Source organism: Pipistrellus kuhlii, unplaced genomic scaffold (genome assembly GCF_014108245.1).
Source record: "Pipistrellus kuhlii isolate mPipKuh1 unplaced genomic scaffold, mPipKuh1.p scaffold_m20_p_19, whole genome shotgun sequence".
NCBI lineage: Eukaryota > Metazoa > Chordata > Mammalia > Chiroptera > Vespertilionidae > Pipistrellus > Pipistrellus kuhlii.
Window position 1 is genome coordinate 14024880 of NW_023425504.1, and position 27020 is coordinate 14051899.

Below are 27020 nucleotides of genomic sequence, written 5' to 3' on the forward strand. Positions count from 1 at the left end.
GACCTTAGTGTTTGTAAGGCTGACACTTTGGAGGCAGTCTGAAGACATGCCTCTTTTCTCTCTCTTACTAGCAAGACCAACAGTGTTAAATCATACAATAGGTAGTACCACTGTGAACAGGGCAAAGGCAATAATATTTGGCCAGAAGGCTCATGAGAAACAAACTGGTTCATTTACAGCTGAGAGCCCTGGTGTAGTTGAATTTTCTTGCTCTCAATTTCTCAGCCAGTAACTGCTACAACTGAGTAGATGTTCCTCAGGTTTTTTTGTTTGTTTGTTTTTTTGTGTTTTTTGTTTGTTTGTTTGTATTTGTCTTTTGTTTTTTTAATTTCCTAGAATTGGAGGTATAAACATTTGCTTCTCTTCAGGAACAAATTTAAGAGAATGGTTTCCATATGCCTTTTGAGTTGCTGATAATTATTAATAATTGGATCTCTATCATTTTCCTTGGCTGACCTAAAGAGCAAAAGAATAAAAGTCTTAAGGAAGTGGAATTAATAACTCCATTGCAATGCATCATAGAGATAAGCCAGTAATTGCAAGGTCAGATGGGCACGCACAGATAGATTGTTAGCTGCTAATACTATAATGAAAGAGCAGATCTTTTACATAAGTTTATGAATAATGTTTCTCATAAGGCAGGCGATTTATTATTTCAGAAAAACTTTCCTCTGAACCTGAGACCATCAGCAATCACAATAATGAAATATTAATAACAAATTTGAGAATCTATCAGAAGAAAATTTCATAATCCACTACAATGAGTTTCTTGTTTCTAATTTTGGAACTGAAATAAATGAAATATTACTGTAGGCACTCACAGAAGAATGTTTTGCATCAGAGGCCAAATCAAGATTGTTTTTTCACAAAGGGTATATCTGAAGAGATGCAGGGTATGAAAGAACAATAGAAAGTTCAGATGATTCTCCTATTATGTTAACTACTATTTTCCTGCATAATTTTATTTATTTCCAATATAGAAATGATTGCATTAATCTAATTTTAGAAAAAATGTTCACATGCCCCCCCCCTAAGCAAGTGTATAATTATACCTTTATATTATAAGAGATTGAAGAATTATGTTTGTTGGTTCCCTAGCAACCATAGGAACTCTGGATTTTTTTAGCTGGAGACCAAAAGTAGAATTCTTTACATAGAAGTAAAATACCATGCTTATTACTAAAAATAGTGCATGTGGTATTTTTGAGAGAAAACCAGAAAAAAATGATTCCATCAATATATATTTATTTTCCTGATCAATACAAAACTGTGTGGGTGGCACCTAACATGGGTCCAATTTTCAGCTGCTATATATAGCACCCACATTCAGCTTATCTTCTTTGTGGTTTTAATTGCTCACATTGAGATATCTGAATATATCAGTACAATATAACTACACTTTTTCAGATATAAAATATAATTTAATACATTTGACTTTAATACAAATCAAAAGAATATAATTTAGAACTAGTGTATCTGTTGCTTTCATATATGTTGATATTCATGATCTTTCATACTTTAAGTTGTGTCTCCTACAGTGGGGCTAGGCTTGAATTTGTATACTTTCATTTACAATTCCATTTGTGATAAAAACTTCATCAAAAAGCATTTGGCCTGCCCAACATGGCTCAGTAGTTGAGCATCGACATATAAACCAGAAGGTCATAGTTTAATTTCTGGTCAGGGCACATGCCCAGGTTGCAGGCTTGATTCCCAGTAGGTGTATGCATCAGGCAGCTGATCAATGATTTTCTCTCATCATATTTCTATCTCTCCATCTCCCTTCCTCTCTGAAATAAAAAAAAATATATATTTAAAAAACACATTAAAAAGTTAGTAAAAAATTTCTGTAAAAGATTCAAAAAGAACTGAAAGTAGGAATGGACAACCCCAGAGACATACAGAAGAGAAAACTGCTGAGCAAATTTTGTGTGAAGATCTTTAGCCAATCTATCTTTGAGGTCTGAACAAGTTTTGTTTTATTTATTTATTTATTTATTTATTTATTTATTTATTTATTTGCCAGGAATAACTGAGCCTGATCTTGGTAATTCCTATACCTGGAGCTAGTATGAGCATTAAAGAGCTGTATAGAATGTGATCAGAAAGGCTGTGAAAAGACCTTTCTGAGAAAGTCTATCCTCCACATAAGTCCTGGTTAAGAGACTGGCCAGCTAGACAAGTGCTTCATTCAAAAGGTAGTTCACAGTAGGGGTGACTCATGGTGTGTGTTTGTCACAGTTTTCCTGTCTATATTAACAGCAACACCATTTTAAGAAAAATTCTGCACCTCAATATATAAAGTAAATAAAACTGGAGATTTTCTTTCAGTTGACACAGGGAAGTGCTGAGCCCACCTAGTGTCCTGAAGTACTTTGTGAAATCAGAGTTCTGAGGAAAACAGATTACAGTATTACCAGATACCTACAAAGCTCTCTGGGAGGGAACATGATCTTGATAGGAAGGGGAAGTTTTGGAAATTTGGTCTTTTGGAATAGAGTCAATGATGGGTGACCGTCAACGGGAACCCTGAGAAATCAGAGGCAATATGAAGCTATAAGGACCTACAAGAGTGGATAGGAGAGGAGGTGACTATTGATTAGTATATGGATAGGTGCTGAAAGGAGTGAGGGGCCACCATGTGTCCTGATATACTTTTCCCCAATCCAAGAAGCTCCTGTGCTGCCCTCTTCACACTATCTCCTGCCTGTCCCCTAACGCCCCACCAACTAACTTTTTCCCCCCTGCTGAGTTGAATTTTGCCTCTTTACCCAACATTAAAATATCTAGAACTTCTTTGACAACTGGAAGCCTGACTGCTTCCTGCAAATTCAGTTTAATACCCTTCCTTCTTTACCTCGGGTTGTATCATTATTACTACTTCTAAATCCTCAATTATACTTCCTCATAAGGTTGCCTTCTTGTTTCCCTCATTACATAGACATCTCTGTTTCTGGGCCCTATTTAGAACAGATCTTTGAGTGAATTAAAACAGTTTATCTGTCCCTTGGTTTTCATTTTTCTGCATGACTCACCTGCCTTCTTCAAAACCTTATTTCATGCTATCTCTTTGATTAGCATTTAGAACTTACTTAGCAGAGGACATTTGGGAGGAGGACTAGTTAAGATGCATTTATCTGGCAACTTGTTTTTCTTGCTCTCTCTACACAAAATGCTTCAGGCCTGGCCTTAATTTGGGCTGACAGGTTCCACTGAGATTCTCTTCTCCCACTTCTGCAGCTCAGCAAGGATTTGCACATCTCCGCAGGGGCTGCTGTCTTGCCCTTGAAACTTCCCATGCTATGGATAAAGGGGATTTGGCCCTGGGTCAGAATCCTCCCTCTGCAGTAATGTATACTATTAAGGAAATGGCACTGAGCAATGTTCTCTCCCCAAGTCAAAATGCTCCCATTTAGGTAAAATTTGAGCCTGCTGCTGGCAATTTGGAGCCAGACTAGCAAAAGAAAATACAATGTAAAAGCAATATGAGTTTGAATGAAATTATGATAAGTGTCAGATGGCACCATTACTTGCATCCCCATAGGCAGGCATTAGGGAAGCTCTGTAATGCAATGCTGGAACAGAATTCCAATAGTGGAAGGAAGTGTGGCATTCCAAATTGGAGAGTGAAACAAACACGTTAACTCTTTGATGCCTTCTGGGAGCCACAATGTAGAATGAGTGACCATAATTTGTATGTTGGTTGAATGAATGAATAAAGCTCTAGAATATTATATATTTCTGTAATATTAATATTATATTAGTTGTTATATAATGTTATATATAGTATATGTGTGTTTTTCTGTTTAAATCTTAATAAAGAAAAGCATATTTAATGACACATTTCTTTTTTTAAAATATATTTTTATTGATTTCAGAGAGGAAGTGAGAGGGAGGGAGAGATAGAAATATCAATGATGAGAGAATCATTGATTGGCTGCCTCTTGCATGCCCCCTACTGGGTACTAAGCCCACAACCCAGGCATATGCCCTTGACTAGAATTGAACCCGGACCCTTCAGTCCTCAGGTCAACACTCTTCTTAACTGATCCAAACTGGCTAGAGCTAATTTCAATAATTAGAGACAGTTGTTACACACAAATGAATCCCCAAATTACTGAAAGTTACTCATTTGAAATGTGAAGTTAGTTTTAGCTTGACTATTTTCGGAAGATAATTTTCCCAATTAAGAAATTAGCTTAGCTTGGGGAAGTGATTCCATGAGGAAATGTACTCTGTAGCCACTTGTGGATGGTGTCTGAGTGCAGAGATCACCATGAACCGGCTCCAAGATGACTATGACCCCTACACAGTTGAAGACCCTAGCGATGATGAGCTGGCTTTGAGCAGTTCTGAAGATGAAGTGGATGTGCTTTTACATTGAACTCCTGAACATAAATGAAAACTCATCAGAGAATGTCTTACTAGAGAAAGTGAATCTAATGAAGATAAAATTGAAAAATAAGTGGAAGTTGAATTAAATTCCACCATAAAAACAATGGAGGTCATATTATCTTTCCTGGAAACAGAGTCTTCTTCAGGAAGTGGGAAAGTAGTAATAGCTTCCACAAAGTACTATGACGATATATATTTTGATTCTGATTCTGAGGATGAAGACCAAAGAGCACAGGTGACCAAGAGAAAAAAGTAGAAATGACACAGGATTCTAACAAATGATGAATTACCATGTGATCCTGAAAAAGATAACAGAGATCAGGCCTGGGTTGACACACAGAGAAGAAGATACCATAGTTTTGGAATACAGAGGCCATGTTAATAATAACAGTCGGTTCCAAATAGTGATGCTGTCTTGAATTGCCCTGCCTGCATGATCACACTGTGTCTTGATTATCAAAGGCATGAATCATACAAAACTCAGCGCAGAGCAATGTTTGTGATGAATTGTTCTGTCAACAAAGAGGAGGTTCTAAGATACAAAACCCCAGAAAACAGGAAGAAAAAGCGATGCCATTAGAAGATGAGGGCTAACCATGAAGATGCTACAGAGCAGGCAGAGATAGAAGTGGAAGCAATCTATCACCCAGTTGTGTGCACTGAATGTTCCGCTGAAGTGGAAGTCTATGACAAGGATGAAGTCTTTCATCTTTTCAATGTTTTGGCAAGCCATTCATAAATCGCTAAGTTGGCCTTTAATTGCCCAATACTGCATATAAGGCAAATATGACAATTATTTTCCTCCTGCCTATTTACAATATATCAACTGACATTCTGAGTGGTTATTTGAGGAAGTAGTATTTTATTTTGAAAGAGAATGGTTACCAACTTCACCTTTACCCTTCTTTAAAAACAATTTTCCCCAGCTCTGTTGAGACTGATTATTTATCTGCTTTTTGATGGGTTTTGAAAACTTGGGGCTTTTTATTTATTAAAGCTCTTTAGAATTAAAGTGTTCTGGAATTAGAAGCAAAAAAGGGGGGGCGAAGAAATTAGCTTAGTGTGATTCTACCTAATTAAACTGAATATACCAAATATATATATTTTTTTCTTGATGACTCAGTTTACTATTATAATCACTAATTATAGTACTCTTTTTTGGGGGAAAGGTTTCATGAATAAATAACACTTTTATCTGTTATCTGGGATTTTAATGATGGCTGATAATTTGCTACACATGAAAGGGGATAGGGAAAAAGTCCTGGAAGATAGGGACTGGCAGGAAGGTAGGGAAGGAGAGAGTATGAGAGAGTGAGGGAGTGATAGAGGAGTATGTGGATATATATGGTGTATCTGTGTGTGAGCTAGGGACAGTTAGATCCTGCAGGTCTTCCAAGGGGCTGCCAAACTTGGCAGTCTTAGACAACAGAGCCCTGCTGCCACTGTAGACAGGTCAGAGGCAGCCAGCACGGGCACAGAGACCATGCCATCTTGAAAATCAGAGCTGCTTAAGACAAGGATCCTGGCATCAGCACCACCCAGTCTGGTCTCAGGTGCAAACCAGGACCCTGTAGCCACTGGGGACAGAGACCTAAGACCACAGCTGCATACCCACAGACACCAATAATCCAGACATCCTGCTGCAGATTTCTGTGAGTCACAGAGCCCATGTCCCTCCCCACAGCCTTCTGGCAGCACCATAGGAACTGCTAGTCCTTCCCCTCGCACAGGGCCACAGTGCTACTACAGGAATTTGAGACTGGGAGTGCACAAACACTGGGAATCTGTTCCCTCCAATGCAATCAGATGACTAAACCCCATGCCCATGCAGGGTAGCAGTGCCACCGGACTTTTTGATTCTGGCCAAGTGTACACAGAAGTCTGTTTTATGCAGTGCAGGAGTAGATCTCCTATCAACATAGTGCTATTGTGCAACCCAGTCCCCCAAGCAGATCAGGGACCCTGATTCTCTGGGTGAGAGGCAGCACTGAGCACCAATGACTTGACTCTGTTTTTCATTGTATGTGCCTGGGATCCCTGATTCCAAGTGCATTGACACTAAGAGCCAGTAACTCCAATTCTTGGTGCATGCACACACAGAAACCCTGATTCTCAGCACAAGGCACACCAAACAATAGAGATTCTGATCCTTGATTCTTGGTGCAGGCACAGGGGAATTCTGACTCCTGGCACATGCTAGGGGACTCTGATTTTTGGCACGTGCCAGCGGGGTCTCTGTTTCAGCATGGCATAGGCAGGTCCCTGATTCAAGGTGCATGCACAAGGCCACACTGAGCACCAGTGACTGATCCTGGGTGAGCATGGCTCCTACCAACCCATGGCAGCCATACATCTTGGTGTTGGAGTTCATCAGTGACACTCGGATGGTGTGAAGCTCCCACTGCACATGGTCCAGGCCCATACAACTCAATGTGTGAACCTTCTGGCGAAAGTCAGAATGGAAAGACGACAAAATCCCCAGAGCAAAGGAAGTGAAGAGTCACCAAGAAAAGACATTAGTGAAACAGAAGCATGCAACATGACAGAAAAAGAATTCCTAGTACTGGTCATACAATTCATACACAGAGTGGATGAGAAAATCAATAGCCTATGCTAAAATTAGGAAGAAATCAAAAGTGATATAGCTACAATAAAAAACACCATGGAAGGTTTCAGTAGTATACTAGAAGAAGTAGAGGACTAAATAAGTGAGTTAGAAGATAAGGTAGATAAACCAGTTTAATCTGAACAACAACTAGAGAAAAAAATTAAAAAGCAGGAGGAGAACCTAAGGGAGCTTTGGGACAACAGGAAATGAAGTGACATATGTATAATAGGGCTGCCAGAAGGAAAAGAAGAGCAGCAAGAATTAGAAAATCTATTTGAAGAAATAATGACAGAAAACTTCCTGGATGTGGGGAAGAAAAATGTTACACAAGTACAGAGAGTCCCAAGCAAGATGAATCCCAAAAGACCCACACCAAGACATGTCATAATTACAATGGCAAATGTTAATGACAAAGGGAGAATTTTAATGGTTGCAAGAGAGAGACAGAGAATTACCTATAAAGGATGCCCCAACTTATTATCAAATAATTTCTCAAAAGAAACACATCAAGCTAGAAGGGAATGGAAGGAAGTATACAAAGTGATGCAAAGCAAAGGACTGAATCCAAGAACACTCTATCCAGCAAGACTTTCAATCAAAATTGAAGGGGGAAATCAGGAGATTCACAGACAAAAAAAGGCTAAGGGAGTTTATCACTACCAAGCTAGCAATGCAAGAAATGCTAAAGGAAGGCTGTGAAAAGAAGAAATAGAAAGGGAGGAAGGAACACAGGTACAAAAATAGAAATGACTACAAACAAGTACCTTTCAGTAATAGCATTAAACATAAATGGACTAAATGCTCCAATCAAAAGACATAGAGTGACTGAATGGATAAGAAAAAAATGATCCATATGTATGCTGTCTACAAGAGACCCACCTCAGTACAAGGACTTACATAGACTGAAAGTGAAGGGATGGAAAAATATTTATCAGGCAAATGAAAATGAAAAAAAAAAAAGTTAGGGAGAAGATGGTAGCTGGCAGGATCGAGATGAGGAAGAGGAAGTGAATGAATGAGGGTATGAAAGGAGAGTGTATGGATGTGCGTGGTGTGTGTGTGAGTGAGTGAAGGAAAGTTAAATCTTGCAGGAGCAGCAGGAGATGCCAACAGGCTCTCCTTGACAAGGAGAGACTACCACCATTGTGGGCACTTGCCAGACAGTGGGACTCCAGCACGGAGACCACACCATCTTGAAGGGGAACATGACTTTTTTAGGAACTCATCAAAACCACAAACAAGACAGGCCTTGGAAATGCCCTGCGACCCAGCAGCAACTCCAGCCAAAATCTTGCTACCCCAGCTACAGACCCATGGGCCCTGGGACCTCCACCTCCAAAGGTATATCATTTGGCTGCAGTAAGTGCAACCTCTGCCTCCCCAGTGGCAGAACTCCAAATTAACAAATTTCCAGCCAGATTTGTGCATTTCCAGCCACAGAGGTAGCCAGGATACTCCATTCTTAGGCAGCACTTGAGAGCCACTGAGAGCCCCCAAAGGGTTGCATGTTTCCAGCCAGATTAGCGTGTTTCCTGCTGGATCTGTGCATTTCCAGCCATGCAAGAAGCCTGGACACTCCACTCCTTAGGCAACACTTGGAAGCCGCTGAGAGCCCCCGAGGGTGTAATTCTGTACAAACAAGGGCCTGCAGCCCCACAGTAGGAATTCTGAATTCCTTCTTCTTGGATAATAGCCCACATTCACCTAGCTCAACCACAGTGCCAGGACCTCTCAGGGTGCTTCAGAACTCTGCTCCCAGAAAGTGAACATCCACAGAGATGAAGTTCCAATAGTCAGGCACTCTGAGCACATCTACCCACAGGCTGCTGGTGGGAGCCACTGTGAGCTCTCCTTGGGTATTATCTTGAACAAGCTGGGGGGCACACTCCCCTCCAGCAGTAGACATTTTGAATTCACTTAGCCTGGATACTGGCCCACAGACACCTCAATTGTGCGGCTACCCTGCCAGGGCCCTTCAGAGTCTTTCAGGGTGCCTTTCTGTCAGACGTACCAAGGGTACTCTTGTGAGCCACCACTGGTAGTAAGTAACTATCCACCAGAGGTGCAACATCAAAAGCTGTGTCTGACCACCCCAAAACTGCAGAACTCTGGACACCACAGTCACGCCTTTCCAAAGAGCAGGTCCCCTGAGCCCCATCACCCCAACAGAGGTTCCTGTGGGCCACTGTGAGTCCCTGAAGGGCACACGTGATTACATTTAAGGGTGAAACACAACAAAAATTGGGACACTCCCCTCCACAGTGGCTGACTTCTAGACACCGCAGTTGTACATCTCAAGCTTGCAGGCCTACATCAAAAGAACCCAGATAGCTCAAGTAGGGAGCTGCCCCAGTAGTACCATCCCCAAAAGAACCTGGGTAGCAAAGCAATTGGATCTTCAATTAAAACATTACAGGAAAACATGGGAAGACTTAAAGCAATACCCAAAGGGGGAAAAAAGAAAAAGAAGAAGAAGAAGAAGAAGAAGAAGAAGAAGAAGAAGAAGAAGAAGAAGAAGAAGAAGAAGGAGGAGGAGGAGGAGGAGGAGGAGGAGGAGGAGGAGGAGGAGGAGGAGGAGGAGGAGAAGAAGAAGAAGAAGAGGAGTCACTAAAAAAAGAGTTAAATTAACTTGAAGCTAGAAATTTATCTGAGATAGAATTCAGAGTAATGGTTATAAGATTGTTTAAATGGCTGGATGAGAAATATACACAACTCTATGAGAACTATAAGGAGCTGAATGAGAATGTCACCAACATGAAAAGAAACCAAGAGGAGATGAAGAACACCATAGCTGCAATAAAGAACACAATGGAAGGCTTAAACAGTAGACTAGAAGAGACTGAGGACTGCATCAGCGAATTAGAGGACAAGGTAGGAAAAAACACACAAAAAGAGCAGCAACTGGAAAGAAGACTTAAAAAGCAAGAGGAACCAAAACCATTTTGGCTCAGTGGATAGAGCATCGGCCTACGGACTGTAATGTCTCAGGTTTGATTCTGGTCAAGGACACGTACCTTGGTTGTGGGCACATCCCCAGTAGGGGGTGTGCAGGAGGCAGCTGATCAATGATTCTCTCTCATTGATGTTTCTAACTCTCTATCCCTCTCTTTTTTTCTCTATAAAATGTCAATAAAAATATATATTTTTTTAAAAAAAGCAAGAAGAGAGCCTAAGGGAGCTTTGGGACAACACAAAACAGAACAATATTCGCTTGATAGGGATGCCAGAATGAGAGGAAGAGAAGCAAGGAATAGAAAACCTATTTGATGAAATAATTACAAAAAACTTTTCTGATGTTGACATGAATAAAACAAAAAAACAAACAAACAAAAAAAACTATGCAAGTCCAAGAAGTACATAGAGTCCCAAACAAGTTGAACTCCAAAAGACCGACACCAAGATACTTCATAATTAAATCGGTGAACACCAACAACAAAGTAAGAATGTTAAAGGCTGTCAGAGAAAAACAGTCCAGAGATGGAAGACGCTGACTATGTCTTGCCATACTACCAGTCAGCAGCTGTGCGTCACTACAGGTTGCCCAGGACCAAAATAGAGAGGGTTAGAACTGCATTACCACCATTTATCCACCATCAAGAACTAAAATATCATTGCTGACAAGTACACAAAAGGAACTGTTTGACATTGAAATTGGGACTCAAAAGAACTGTTGGCCCAGAAAGAAACTACAAACTGATTCATTTGCCTCTCAGCATAACCATTATTGCTTGTCTCATTTTCGGTTCTTATAAGTGCATTTCTAGTATCACATGATCTCAGTCATCTAGGGGAAATAATGAACAACATAAACTGATGAACCAAAACAGACCCAGAGACAGGGAAGCATCGATAAGACTGTCAAACCTCAGAGGGAAAGTAGGGGAAGGTGGGAGAAAGGAGGAGAGATCAACCAAAGGACTTGCATTCATGCATATAAGCCTAACCAGTGGTCATGGACAACAGGGGGGTGGGGAAATACACGGGGAAGGAATTGGGATGAGGATGGGGGTATGAGGACAAATATGTGATACCTTAATCAATAAAGAAATTTACAAAAAACAGATTTTAAAACACAAACAAGCCCTAGCTGGTTTGTCTCAGTGGGTAGAGTGTTGGCCTGTGGACCGGGAGGTCCTGGGTTTGATTTCAGTCAAGGGAAGTTACCTTGGTTGCAGGCTCCTCCCAGCTCAGACCCTAGCATGTGCAGGAGGCAGCCAATCAATGTGTTTCTCTTGCATCATTATTTCTCTCTGTCTTTCCCTCTCTCCTCCACTCTCTCTAAAAATTAATGAAAAAAATATCCTTGGGTGAGGATTTAAAAACAAACAAAAAAACCACACATATATGCTTATAAGTAAAATATATGACACAGTTTTAGTGAGAACATATGAATCTTACTTTCCCAGAAAATATAATTGTTTAATTTATTTCATAAATAGACAAATCACATTGTATGCCTATAATCTCATTGCCAGCATGAAAGAAAAATATCCATACAGGCTGCAATATGGAAGACTAGGCAAGGTGGGTGTTGGAGAGAGCTCTGAATAAGAAGCTGGTAGATCTGATTTATGTAAAGCTCTTTTTTATTTTAATAAATGTTATTACTTGAAATGTAGTAATTTAGATTGAACTAATTGTGTATCGTCTGTTAGGTGTCCTGACTACTTAAGCATCAGTCATCTATTGCTTACAGAGTAATGTTATTAACAATTTTATTTTTATTTTTAAATGTATTTTTATTGATTTTGGAGAGAGGGGGTAAGGAGAGAGAGATAGGAAGATCAATGATGGGGGGGGGGCATTATTGATTGGCTGTCTCCTGCATGCCCCCTACTTGGAATGGAGTCTGCACCCAGAGCGTATGCCCTGACCCAGAGTTGAACCATCACCTTCTCATTTATAGGTTGATGCTAAACACTGAGCAATACTGGATGGGCTTAGCTATTTATTTTTTAAATGGAAGCTTCTGATAAACTTCAGGAAAAAAAATCATATAACTTTATTTCACATATTTTAATCTCCTCTGAATGTATTTTTTTAATTTTTAAAATCCATTTATAAATTTTTTCTAAAACAAACAAAAAAATGAAAAAATAAAAAGCTGGGATAGCAATACTTATATCTGACAAAATAGACCTCAAAGTGAAGACCATAACAAGACACAATAAAGGCCACTCATAATTCTAAAGGGATTGATACAACAAGAGGATATAACTCTGGTAAACAATTATGCACCCAATGCAGGAGCACCCAAATACATAAAAAATAACTTCTTGAAGATATCAGGGGAGAGACTGACAGCAACATATCATAGTAGGAGATTTTAATATTCCATTAGGATCACTGGGAAAATTCTCTAGACAAAAAACCAGCAAATAAACAGCAATCTTAAATGACTCACTAGATCAGATGGACTTAATTGACATATTTTAAACATTCCAACCCAAAACTACAGAATATACAGTCTTCTAAACACACATGAGATATTTTCAAAGATAGACCACATATTGGGACACAGGCAAAGTCTCTCCAAATTCCTCTTTGAAATCAATAAAAATATATTTAAAAAATAAATAGCAGCTAATGTTAGCATTGAACTTTGATAGGATTGATAATAAATTGATGGTAATTAATGTCTTTCAATGTCTGCTAAAACCAATCTTTTATTTTCTGTTTTAATTATTTAAAATATATTTTTATTAATTTTAGAGAGGAATGGAAAGGGAGAGAGAAATAGAAACATCTATAATGAGAGAGAATCATTGATCAACTGCTTCCTGCATGCCCCCACTGGGGATCGAGCCTACAAATCGGGCCTATGCCCTGACTGGGAATCAAACCATGACCTCTTGGTTCCTAGGTTGATGCTCAACTACTGGGCCATACCGGTTGTGCTAAATCCTTTTAATAATGCACTAAGGATAATTAAAATGGACCATTGTAGTTAACTTCATTGAGGATAATCTAGAATTCTATTGATTTTGCAGTAGATTCCAGGGATCATGGCGTTGGTTAAAATTCATTCTTTTGATAAAAAAATAGTTATAGTAGGTTATACAGGGATGGTTTGTAGCAAAGAAAGAAAAATAGTAGGTCCGAAAACTTGGGTTCAAATCCCTACTTTGTACTTTATTAAATATTGTGATTTGGGGAAAATAAAACTTTCTGAGCCTCCATTTCTACATTAATAAAATAAGGTTAATCTTATCTAATAAAAGAATACTATGTAAATTGACCATACTTCTGCTACCCTCACAAGCCACACCCACCAGCCAATTACAGCGAGTATGAAAATTAACCCAACCAAGATGGCTGCGGTCACGGAGATGGGGGAGGGGGAACGCTTGGGTTTTCCAGGCAATAGAAGAAGCAAAGCTTTCTGCCTGCCCTAGCTGGCTTAAGCTTCCACTCAAGACTACAAAGTTTCAATAATAGAAGGTAAACAAATTCCAACAGAAATGGCTGCAGCCACTGATCAAACAGAAGGCTTGGTTCTGCTCCAGGCTACAAAGTTTCAGCTGTAGATGGTAAATAAATTCCAGACACCAGGGCCTCCACTTGGGTCACTGGGGGCATGGCTGGCCTGCAAACCACCATTGGCCCCTCGCCCATGCCATCCCATGCCCCAAGGGAACCCCTACCCTGATCCAGGACACCCTTCAAGGCAAACAGCTGGCTCCCACCCGTGCACCAGGCCTCTATCCTATTTAATAAAAGAGTAATATGCAGATTGATCATCACTCCAACACACAAGATCAAGATAGCTTCCCCAATGTGGTCAAAGATCCTATCCCCATGTGGACACAAGATGGCCACCACAAGATGGCCAGCAGGGGAGGGCAGGTGAGAGGAACCAGGCCTGCAAGGGAGAGCAGTTAGGAGGCTCCAGGCCTGCAAGGGAGAGCGGTTGGGGGTGATCAACTCTGCAAGGGAGGGAAGTTGGGGGCAAACAGGCTGGCAGGGGAGCAGTTAGACATCAATCAGGCATGCATGGGAGTGGTTAGGGGGTGATCAGACTGGCAGGCAGAAGCGGTGAGGAGCAATCAGGAAGGCAGGCAGGTGAGCAGTTGGGAGCCAGTAGTCCTGGATTGTGAGGGGGATCACAGATTGGAGAGGGTACAGGCTGGGCTGAGGGACACCACCACCCCCTCTCCCCATGCATGAGTTTTGTGCACTGGGCCTCTAGTAATATATACATCAATAGGTTTGTTATGAAAATTAAATGAGATAATATATGTGGGTGTTCTTTGTGAATTATAGTGTACTATACAAATATTGTTTAGGGGTTTTGTTATTATTTGTCATTTTAGATAAGATTAAAAATGTTAAGTAACAGCCACAATACCAAGAAAACATAACTTTAATCAGAAAGGTTTTTCTTGGAAGACAACCCGCCAACATTACACTGTATCCTGACAAAGAAAAATTTGGAAATAACTAATGACTCGTTGTTACCTGAATTACCAAAGAAAATGTTTCCACAAGGCAGGTATCTCTGTTTAAGTTCTCAGTTCAGGGTATTGTTTGAAATGGCTATGCAGTGACTTGATGGAATGTGGATTTGTGGGAAGATGACCCATTTCCCACTTTCTGAAATATGAGCATTTTACTCAAATATGAGTTTTTTATTCAAAATACTGATCAGGAGATTGGCTGTAATTGACTGTGTAATTGACATGTGTGAAAATCCACAGCAGTCAGGTCCAAGGGTTAGGAGAAGAGTATTGGTTGTTTTGCATTTCTTAGCTGTGCCAGATAATTCAAATCCAACCCCTCAGAAAACAAACACATCTTCTTTCCCCCCAAAACAGCTTTTCTTCTTGATTTTCTTATTACTGTATTCAGCAGTTTTTTAAGTGCATTTTGAATCTTTCTTTCTCTTCCTCCTTAGTCACCAAGTTTGTTGACTATTATTTAACAATGCCTTGTAGGTATATTTCCTCCTGTCAAAAGTCATCACTTTATACTCTCATTATCTTTTTTAAAAAATTATCTTTATTGCCCTAGCCAGTTTCAGAGATTCTCTCTCATAATTTATGCTTTTCTCTCTCTCTCCCTCTTTCTTCCTCTCTGAAATCAATTTATATATTAATATATATATATATATATATATATATATATATATTAAACTTTATCTTTATTGTTGAAAGTATTATAGATGTCCTTTTATCTCTTTATATGCTTTAAAGTCTACTAACTTATCTCTCAGCCTACAATCTGTCACTCCATTGCATCCTGATACCTCTCCAAATGAATTGACCACTTCAGCACTACTTCGAAGCCTCAGTGGCTCCCAGTTGCCAACTGACTATATACTCACATTCAAGATCTACCAATTTCTGTCTCAGAACTTATTTGTCCCAATGATTTTCTTTGGGCTTTAGTAAAAAAATTTTTTTTTTTTACACAGTCCAGCAGGCATGGCTCAATGGTTGAACAGCAACCTATGAACTATGTGGTCACAGTTCGATTCCCAGTCAGGGCACATGCCTTGGTCGCAGGCTCGATCCCGAGTGTGGGGTGTGAGGAGACAGCCAATTGATAATTATCTCTCATCATGGATGCTTCTATATCTCTCTCCTCCCTTTCTCTCTGAAATCAGTAAATAATATATTTAAATTTTTCTACATTTTTTAGAAAACATATTGCTTTATCCACTCTCTGTGGTTTTATTCTCAATTTTTCTTGCTTATGGAAGCATCTTCATGATACCCACCCAAAAATAACATTCCCATTCTTTAGGGAAGCTCTAATGGTATCTCCTCATATATGAGCTTTGGAGTAATATAGGCTAGGCTCAAATTATGTCTTTACTACTCCAGGATGAATTAAATCTTTTGTAACCTTGGGCAAGTTACCTAACCTCTTGGAGCCTCTGTTTCCTAACCTGAAAAATGGTAACAGCCATTTGAAATAGGTACTATTATAACTGTGAGGAGGAAATACATCATAATGCATGAGGGACTTACCACATGTCATATATTTATGGTAATCATTCAATAAAAGGTAGCTGTTTTCTTTGAGGTTACCAGAAACTGGGAAAATGTATAATAACTTCCCTCTGAATTTTGAAATAAGTTTTTACCACTTTTAGAGGATTTGCATCATATTGGTTTGAAATGATTATTTTTATGTTTTCCCTCCTTAGAGATTACAAGCTTCTTAAGGTTACGGAACATATTTGATATTTCTATGTGAAGTGCTTGCATAGTACGTACTCAATAAATATTTAATTAATAAATGAAAGATACTCCAATGTGGGAAGAGACTAAACATAAACTGTGCATCTATGGATGAGGACAATGGGGGGTGGGGAAAGGGCAGAAGGTGGGGTGGGAACCTGGTGGAGGAGAGCAATGGAGGTGGTGGGGGAAGGAACATTTGTAATAATATGAACAATAAAAATTTATTTTTAAAAAATAAATAAAAGCAAAAAGAAAGAAAGAAAGAAAGAAAGATACTCCAAAGAAGGGGACTATCACCCTTCCTTCTCCATATAATTTTTGAAGGTCAGTATTTGTAATAATGATATTATAAGAAATTTACTTTAGAATCTGAAGTTTAGAGATCTGAGGTGGTCCAGGAGACTGCACAAAGGTGAGAAATGAATATACATATATTCACAGTATTCTTGTAAAAAAATGGGAAAGCCCTGGCCAGTGTAGCTCAGTTGGTTGAGCAGTATTCCAAGAACCCAAAGGTCACTGGTTTGGTTCCCCATCACGGCACACATCTAGGTTGTGGGTTCATTTTCCGTCCAGGTGTTTAAGTCCAGCAACCAATCAATATCTCTCTTTCACATCAATCAATGGTTATGTCTCTCACTCTTCCTTCCTCTCTCTCTAAAATCAATAAAAAATGAAAAACACTATCACTTTTTGTATAAGTATCTATATAGAGGAAATATGCAAATTAAGCTGGGACTCCTTAAGGCACATGTGTCAAACACAAGGCCCACGGCCAAATCCGTCCCGCCAGGCCTTGCAATGTGGCCAGCACCGCGCTGTCATCACTGCACTCCGCTGCGTTTCCATCACAATGACAGTTTATGACTGTTCAGTAAACCATTCGGCCCGCGATTTAGGCTGGATTTTAGATTTTGGCCCCTTCTCTGATTGAGTTCGACACCCCTACAGGGGTCACGACCAGACAGGAGGAGGTTGCAAGCTCAGGTGAGGCCTGGAGTGGAGAAGGAGATAGAGACCGGAGGCCAGCTAGTTGTTGCTGTGCCTGTCTCTGGCTGGCCTCCTGGAGCTGGAACTGACACGGACAGGGACTGCGGGCTGGCCTGCAGCCTCTGGAACTAAACGCAGGCCTGGAAAAGAATAGGGCAGGTCCACCATCCATGGAAGCAGTGTGGGTTCCTCCCTCCTCCTGTGGAATCTTCGCAGTTCCCTCCTGGTTCCCTTAAAGCAGCACAGCTCCCCTCAGGGGCACACTGTGGTTCCCGCCAGCTCCTGTGTAAGCAGCAAGTGGCCTACTGTGTGTGATATTATGCGATGGGCTACTGGTGAGGAAATGAATCAATAAATCATAAGGGAATTCAAACAACACTGTAATACTTCTCACTGAGTTAGTAGTGGTTGAGAATCTGGTCCACAGGGTAGTTAATATCTTGATATCACTATTGTACTCTTAACTGTATACTCGCTTTTTTAAAAAATTGATTTTTAGAGAGTGGAAAGGGGGGAGAGAGAGAGAGAGAGAGAGAGAGAGAGAGAGAGAGAGAGAGAGAGAGAGAGAGAAGAGAAACATCTATTGGTTGCCTTCTGAATGTGCCCTGAGTGGGATCAAACTCACAACCTGTTTATTTGCCCTGATCAAGAATTAAACCCGCCATCTTTTGCTGTACAGGACTATGCTCCAATCAATTAAGTCACAATGGTCAAGGGGGCACTTGTTTTCGTGTTAACATGTTTCATATTTCATAGAAACCTCTTCATTCATGTCATATTTGCTCACACAAAAGAAATAATTAACATAGAATAGAAAATACTTACATATTTAGTTGAATATTTTTAGAGAAACTTAGATACCTATATTTTTTTTCTTCAGTCTGAACTGCCTTAGACAACTCTCCAGAAAACTGTGCAAATCCTGTCCTGTTACCATAGCATTCTATGAAATTATAAAATGGCTTAAATAGAGAGAATTGATGTTAAAAATAAGTGCTCTCTCCCTTGTCCTTGCCCAAGCTGTGGATAATGGGTAAGGGGTGGAGATCATCCCATGACATGATTGGAAAGCATTCTAACTCTCCAGGCTCAGACAGTGTTGGTAATGGTGATTCTTGGAGACCACGAAGGTGGAATTATGTGAGAAGTGGGTAGAAAAGCTAGGAGGCAGGTGAATCCCAATGAGATTGACCTTGATGCCTTGCAAAAATAATTGAACTATCTTTCTAATCCCTTTAAAAAAATAAATATTGTTGATTTTTTTACAGAAAGGAAAGGAGAGAGATAGAGAATTAGAAACATTGATGAGATTGAAACATTGATCAGCTGCCTCCTGCACACCCCCCACTGAGGATGTGCCTACAACCAAGGTACATGCTCTTGACCGGAATTGAACCCAGGACCCTTCAGTCCACAAGCTGATGCTCTACCCACTGAGCCAAACCGGTTTCGCTTTAATCCCTTCTTATTTCTCAGGGCCCACATTCCATTCAGAGCCAGATGCAGGCACTCTTATCTGTCTGCGTGTGAAAGAGTCACACCCATCTTATTAGAGTACTGTTATTTCTGATGTGGAGGCAGTAATGATGTTCAAGCAGGCTTGGGAAACTCAGGAGAGGGATTGAGTTGAAGGAATACAATAGATTAGAAGAAAAAGAGGATGACTTACATCAGGTGGCCTGCTTTTACCCATGTAGAGTTTGAGTCCTTTGTCAGGGTCAATGACCATACCCCTCACAAGTGGGCCTCTCTGTATTATTCTTTAGGCCTAATGCTCTGCACACAATGGGTGCTCCATATGGGTTGCTGTCTCCATAGTCAGATTCACCAGAAGCCAGTTCTGTGATCTGAGCTACTATTATAATAGCTACAATGGGTTTGATTCTCCCTCTGGGATAGTGAGTGATCTCATTCAATGTGTAAACTGATGGTATACTTTCCTCCTGAGATAGAATTGATGACAACCATGCAGTGTTCCAGGAAAAACAATGCCATCCTCCCCTAGCTCACTAAACTATGGCATATTTGCCCTCAGTGCTTCTTTACACATGAATAAACCAGGAAAAATTGCACCTGAAAAGAAAGTCATTTGTTGGTGCACAGTTATAAGCACTACACCATGTACCTGTTTCAATTCCTTTTTATTTTTGTTAAAAAGAATAGAATCCTGACAAATGAGAGAGAATGCAGTTGGCATTGTCCCAATTTTAGTCATAGTGTCAAATTAGGTTTTGAGTATTTTCAGAGCAATAGCTCAGATTGATGGATGGAAATCTGATAATCCACAAACGTGCCCCAGCACAATATTGTCCTAATTTTCTCTGAGGATTAATTCAACTATTTTCTGCTTTCATGGCAGTGAATATACAGTGTGGCACAAATAATGGCCTGTAAACGAATTCTGAGCTTTCTTAATCTTTACAAATATCTTAAGTTGACCTTTTCTCTGAGTGTCCTTTAGTAGGTTCTAGGATAGAGACCAAAAATATGTGTGAAAAACCATGCAAGAAAGAAGACTCCAATCACTGAGAACAATGGCTCATTGGTCCCACTGTTCATTCCAGGAGTTTGAATTTTCTATGATATTTTAAGTACAAATTTGGTGGTTTGTTTACAGTTTTTTGGTTTAGGTATATATATTTTTTATTGATTTCAGAAAGTAAGGGAGAGGGAGACAGAAAGGTGGAAATATCAATTAGGAGAATCATTGATCAGCTGTCTCCTGCAGACTCCCTACTGGGGATTGAACCAGCAACCTGGGCATGTGCATTTGACTGCAATTGAACCTGGGACTCTTCAGTCTGCAGGCTGATGCTCTATCCACTGAGCCAAACTAGCTAGGATTATAGCATTTTGTTTTTATTTTTTTAATTGAAAATATTACAGATATCTCCTACTCCCCCTCCCTTTCTTCCTTCCTCCCAGCTTGTCTCCCCGCAACCCCAATGTCTTCACTACCCTATTGCCAGTGTCCAGGGACTATGCATATAAGTATATACATTCTTTGGTTTATTTCTTCTCATCCCCCCCCCAATCCCACATCGAGGTACTTCAATATGTTCCATTTCTCCATGTTTCAGGTCTTATTTTGTTGGTCAATTCATTTTTTTTAAATATATTTTATTGATTTTTTACAGAGAGGAAGGGAGAGAGATAGAGAGTTAGAAACATCGATGAGAGAGAGTCATCGATCAGCTGCCTCTTGCACACCCCCTACTGGGGATATGCCCGCAACCAAGGTACATGCCCTTGTCCGGAATCGAACCCGGGACCCTTCAGTCCCCAAGCCGATGCTCTATCCATTGAACCAAACCGGTCCCGGCCATTTTGTTTTTTTTTATTTTTTATATTGAACAAATAGGAGAGATCATTTGTTGATAGTTTTTTTTTTTCTAGTTGCCACAATGACTGAAATACCAGAAGTGAAATTTCACTGTAATAAAACATGCAAAAATTTTCCATGTTTAATTGTAACTCTAAAATGTCATTCTAGCAAATGTAAGTAGTAATGATGTCAACAGAAAAAAATGGAATTGCTAGTTTGGCTGTTATTTCAAATATCATCTAGAAAATGTTCTCACTAGGCTTACAACCTTCTCAGAGCAATGGTTTATGGCAGAGCCACATTGAAAAGCTAAGAAAAGCCAGCCCTGAATTTTCTCCCTACACACAGACATGTAGCATTTTGCACAGAAATTCTTTGAAAGGCTAACATGGACCAAAGGTCCATGTGAAACAATCTTTCATATAGAGAAAGTCAGAAGAGAGTAGTGGCAACTTTATTATAACCAAAGAGGTTTGAAAACATTTAAAAGGATTTCCTAAGTAGAGCTGATAATATCTGAGATAATGCAGTGAGAGGAGCAGGCACCATATAAGAATTTATTCCTTCCCCTCTACCCCAGCCTCATGTTTCTTAGTTTAGCAGCCAATGCTCTATTTGAATATTTTAAGGCTTTCCTGTTTTATGAGCATCCTGTTAATTAGCCATGTGGTTTCCATAAAACCATTCCCATAGCATTTGGTGGTAGCTATTTGTGGCTGCCAGAAAACCCTGACTTTTGTGAAATATTCTTAGACCAAAAAGGGCAACATAATAAGCAATAGATAATGCGTGGATATGAGGAAACTGACACTGACAATAGGCGCTCATAGAAAGGGGTTTGAGATCCGAATTCTAATTTAGCACAGAGGGACTGAATAATTGTGACATGTTCTAAAAAACAACATGTTGTGTAGTGGTATCATAATTTAGAGCTCTGTCTTGTTAGACAAGGGATTGAGTTCCTAGAAGGATTCTGAACCACAGTAGGTATGATTTTATGAAGACCTGGGCCTATTTTTTCCTTCTTTTGGCTTTAGTGAAACCCTTTTATCTGTATTGCATAAATATAAAAGGTGAATGTAGATTCCAATGTAAAAGAGAAATAAAATGTTCATAAATAAAAGAAGAAAGGTTACCTTAGAATCAGAAGTTTAGATATTTGAAGTTGTCCGGGAGAATGCTGATAGGTGAGAAATGAAGGGCTATATCCAACACGGTCAGAAGGCAGGCTTGAAACAAAGGCTGAGCTGGGTCATGGAAGACTAGATTTTGGGACCTCTAACCATGGATGCTGCCCTGAATCTACTCAGCCATCTTTCATATGTTCCTAGACCACCTTCCCTGAACTTCTAGACCAAATGTACTCCTGTCTTCTCTGAATCAAAGCAGATTCTCCCGCTCTGAAGCAGAACAGCATAACAGTTTAAAGTATGGGGTTTTGGATCAGGCTGTGTTCAGTTCCCAGTTCCATCATTTACTGAGTGAACTCGATCTTTATTCAATTACTCCGTGTATCAGTTTGTTTTCATGTAAAATGGGGATAATAGATATATTGGTGTGCTAGAGTTATTGAGATTAAATGAGCTAATAACTATAAATCACTTAAACTCAACATATGATATATTAAGTACCCAATAAAATGTTAGTGACAGTTTACTATAACTCCATTAGCCCTTTGTTTTTAATCAATATGATGGGTTCTAATGACTCACCTAAGAGATCCTTTGCTCATTTACAACAGGGGCTATGAGTTATTAATGTTTATAATCATTGTGACACTTAGCACAGTGTCTAGAAGAGAGTAGGTAGAAATATACAGAAAACTGAAAAATTAAATATTTTTGTTTTGTTTTGTTAATCCTTACCTGAGGATATTTTTCCATTGATTTTTAGAGAGAGTCAAAGGGAGGGATTGGCAGGGGGAAAAGGAAGAGGGAGAGAGAGAGAGAGAGAGAGATAGATTGGGTGTTTCCTGCATCCATGCCCTGACTGTAACTAGGACCGAAATTGCAACCCAGGTATGTGTCCTTGACCGAGAATCAATCCCACAACCATTTGGTGTGTGGGCTGGTGCTATAACCACTGAGCAACACTAGCCAGGGTCACAAATGAATTTTTGAAAGATTTTTCAGCCTCAAAGGTTTCAGGTTTAAATGTCATTTATTCAGCCCATTTAATTAGACTGAACCGCCATCCCTTATGTATTAACACATGTTTTATGATGATAAAGCATCTCATGTTAAATAGCAGAACTGTTCCATGTATATCAAACGTCTTGTGAGTAGGAGCTCTAAATTTTCAATTGCCTATGTGCAGACTTGGAAGCTAAGAGTGATATCCCTGCCCCCCTAACAGTTCTTTTTACATTTCATGGTTCAGGTTTTGAAGCTGAGGGCACACCTTCTGCATTTTTCCTGGTCACTTCAAATTCCATCAATACCTTTCTGTCTGGCAGAGGTCTGTGGTGGTTTGGGCCAGGGAAAAAAATCTATTTATCTTCTTTTCCTGTCCAGGAAATTATTGACCTTCTTTCAATCCTTCTCTTTGATGGTATTTAACCTTGTCCTCCACATAGTTCGCTGGCTGATTTCTGATTTTTTAACAGGCACTTAGTACTGCTGCTTCTCAACAACACTTTTGGCACTTCAGAGACTGCCAAGTTAGCTCAGTTTTTTCCTAATTTGTTTTTTTTAAAAACCCTTCTTCTTAGACTCTAGCTCTTCACACAATTTTAGTAAAATAATTCAACAAACTAATATTAAGTGAAACTAATATTAAATTTGTGCAAGTAAGTATAAATTTTTTTTCTTTCTTTTTGTTAGGTCAACGACCAAGTAGCCAATTAGACTGAGTTTTGAGCCAGGTAATTTTTTGAGCAGGGGTTGGGTGAGTCAAGTGGTATGTTATGCTCAATGACAGAGAGAGCCCTGTGAATGCTTACATACATGAAGGAAATACTTTCAGATAACTTTAGGGTCTTACTCAAACTTACATTGTTTGGACAATTATTTTTAATAAGTTTGTCTCTCTTAATTCCATACTTTTTCCATGAGTAAATGAAATTACTTGACTCCTTAAAGATATGGTATTAATGGTGTCTTAGGCTGGACAAATAATCTTTTTACTGAGATTTATAATCAGAGTTCACCACCATATTTAAATTTATTATTTACAATATTAGCCATCTATATATTCAGTATTTATGATGTACTAGATACTGCACTAGATGCTTCATGTGCACTGTCTTATTTAATCCTTAAAACAATTCTAGAAACTAGGCATAGTTATTATCCCTATTTTACAGATAAAGAAGCTGAATGGTTAAATTACTTTCCCAATGCCATAAAGCTATAAATTGTCATAATTAGTAAGAAAGATAGATATGCATATTGCCATTTATTTAATTGGCCTTCCACATTGTGAACATTAGCCAAAGCATGTGCTTGGAAAAATAGCACTTATCTAATTCTATTGTTTTGTAATTTATAAAATGATCATATATACATACACAAGTGAATAGGCAGCTGTGCCTCATGGACATGTCTTGCCTCCCTCATTTTAGCTCTTGTGTCTTGTTCTTTTTAAACCTATTGGCTTTGACATTGGAATGACCCACAGTTTGATTCTAGCTCTTGCACAGCATGCACTTTGGGATTTAATATTTTAAAGGTATCTCTCTGACTCTGGCCATAATCTACTCCTACTCCAAAAATATGTCCTATTAGACTGTACATCTTCTTTTGACTTTTCAGCCATTGGTCAGCAACTACTTTGGTTTTTGTTCCCCCACATAATGCTTGATCCAGTCCTAAGTCATTATGTACTAGAGAAAGGATGTTCAGAAGCTCAGCCTCTTGCTTTAGCCAATACAGAGGAAACAAATATTCTTTAACTGGCACACCTCAAGTAGAATGGGGAAGTGATAATGTCCTCTGAGGATCTTTCTCTTCTGGGCAATTGTCATTACTCTAGGGCACCGGTTGCCAGCCTTTTGGACCTCACAGACCACCAGTGGTCTGCAGGCCACCGGTTTGGTGACTAGTGCTTTTGGGTACATCCTCTCCTCTTTACAAGACTGTCTTGAAATAATCATGTGAGCTGAGGTTAACCATATATTTATATAGGCAGAATGTACAGAAAAATGCTGTAATTGTATGATCACTTACATGCTATATTTTTTCATGAAATCTGAAGTTTAGGTTTAATGCATGAACATTCCACGGTGGTTCATAAAGAGAGCTATGCCTTTTAGGTACTCTGCCACCTGAAAAAAAAAATTGATCACACTAGTCTTACAAGAAGAACCTTAGCAGAAAGTTGGGTCAGAGATAATGTGACACAAGACAAAAATTTTGATGGATCTAAAGGGAAGTCTAGACTCTAGACATTAGGATAGTGAACAAATCTAAGTGGGGGACAGCATAGTGTGGGGCTTTAAGTACCTGAAACACAAAGCCACTAAGTATCTGAAGTTAGAGTAGAAGTTCAGTGAGCCCTAAAGCTTTATCAACCTCTAATTTAGTCTCGGTATACCAGCTTCAAGATAATGTTTCAGGGGTGAGGCAACCAGGCAGCAAATACGTGCAGACACAGAATGAACAGTTTCTGCTTTTTTCAGATAGATCACATACCTCTTTTTCTTTAAAAGTGGAACTTAAGCGAACAAACAAAATAAACCAAAAACTCAACTCATAGGTACAAAAAACAGATCAGTGGTTACCAGAGGGGAAGGGGGTTGGAGGTGAGCAATTGTATGATGATGAATAGTAACTCGATATTTGGGGGTGATCATTTTGTTATGTATATAAATTTTAAATTATAATGTATAACTAAGTATATATATATTGAGATATATATATATTAAAAGGAACTTAAGCACAGTACTTTTCATTAAGTGGGTACATTATCCTAGCCTGTGCCACTGCGGCCACCATTTCCCCTTTAGAAGGTAGTGACTTTATTAATGCAGATCCTTTATGAAAACTTAATGAGGCTATCTATCAAGAGTGATGTATGGGCCCAAGAATTAGTATGGGCCCTCTGTATTATTTATTAATATGATTTTGTTATGGCCCTTCCTTTAAAAGCATGTGAGCTAGAGATTGGACAGAATGACCCTAAGGACGGAATGGCCATACAACAAACAAAGTCAATGCCTTTGGAATTTTTAAAGGCGTCATCTTAAACCTCATAATTGTTAGTTCTGGAGGAGAACTTAAGGGGAACAGAAAACATGCTGGTAAAAAGGGAAAGAAAGGCACACAAACAGGTCATAGACATAGACCCCCAAGTAGAACCACAGATAAATCCTGCCACAGACTCATGCTCTGTAACCTGATTATGACAGACTAAAAATTTATCCCCTTACCAGGGATAGGAATGGTCTTCTGTTAAATTGTGAGGAGGCAGTATTTTTTTCCCTAGGCAACCCACAAAGATCTCCTTGGGCCCCTAACTCAGGGGACACCCCTTTAAAAAAATTAAATATATATATATATATATATATATATATATATATATATATATATATATGCTGTTATTGATTTCAGAGAGGAAGGGAGAGGGAGAGAGAGATAGAAATACCAATGATGAGCGAGAATAATTGATCAGATGCCTCCTGCACGCCCCCTACTAGGGATTGGGCCTGCAACCTGGGCATGTACCCTTGATTGGAATCGAACCCAGAACCTTTCAGTCCACAGGTCTATGCTCTACCCACTGAACCAAGCCAGCTAGGGCAGGAAACATTCTTTTTAATTTTGTTTCAGAAGCTGCCTGTGGCTTCCTATGATTCATGCTTTTCTAACACTGTCTTCCTATACAGTGTCTCTGATTTGCCTCTCTCATTTTTTTTTTTTCCTGCTTTCTCATGTAACAGAATCTCCATGTCTCTGGAGGTTCTCTGCTTTCAGGGCCCAGGCTTTAGGGAAATGCATCTGTGTTGAGAGTCTTCAGGAAATATAGACTCAATGTACAGCTCTTTCCCTTTTAATATCCTTATTTTAAAGGAGGGTTTCTGGCCCTGGCTGGTTTTGGCTCAGTGGATAGAGCATTGGCCTGCAGACTGAAAGGTCCTGGGTTAGATTCTGATTAGGGGCACATGTTTGGTTTGTTGACTTGATCCACAGTAGGAAATGTGCAAGAGGCAGCCAATCAATGATTCTGTCATCATTGTTGTTTCTCTTGATGAAATCAATATATATATATATATATATATATATATATATATATTCAAAAGAGGTTTTCTGAAAATCCAATGATTTACCCAAAGATTTGGATCTTATTTGTATTGGATGCAATATTCTGGAGCCAAAGTATTGTAGCTCAAATGAGCAAGCCTGTCTGAAAACCATGTTGAGATTTTAGTTGCATGATAAGCTGGAGGAAGAAAAGGAAGCTAGCATTAAGTTAAGACTCATCTAAGGAGCAGCATCTAAATGAGGGATGAAGGGAAGCTGATAGGTAAAGAACAGCAAGAATCTCAAAGACGTGATCATAGCCCAGACCAGAGGTC

At 39.4% G+C, this 27020-nt stretch overlaps 1 pseudogene; it reads left to right on the top strand.

Moving 5' to 3' along the window:
* Nucleotides 1-4209: 4209 nt before the first annotated feature.
* On the top strand, nucleotides 4210-5370 carry LOC118722190 (annotated as a pseudogene).
* Nucleotides 5371-27020: the final 21650 nt, after the last annotated feature.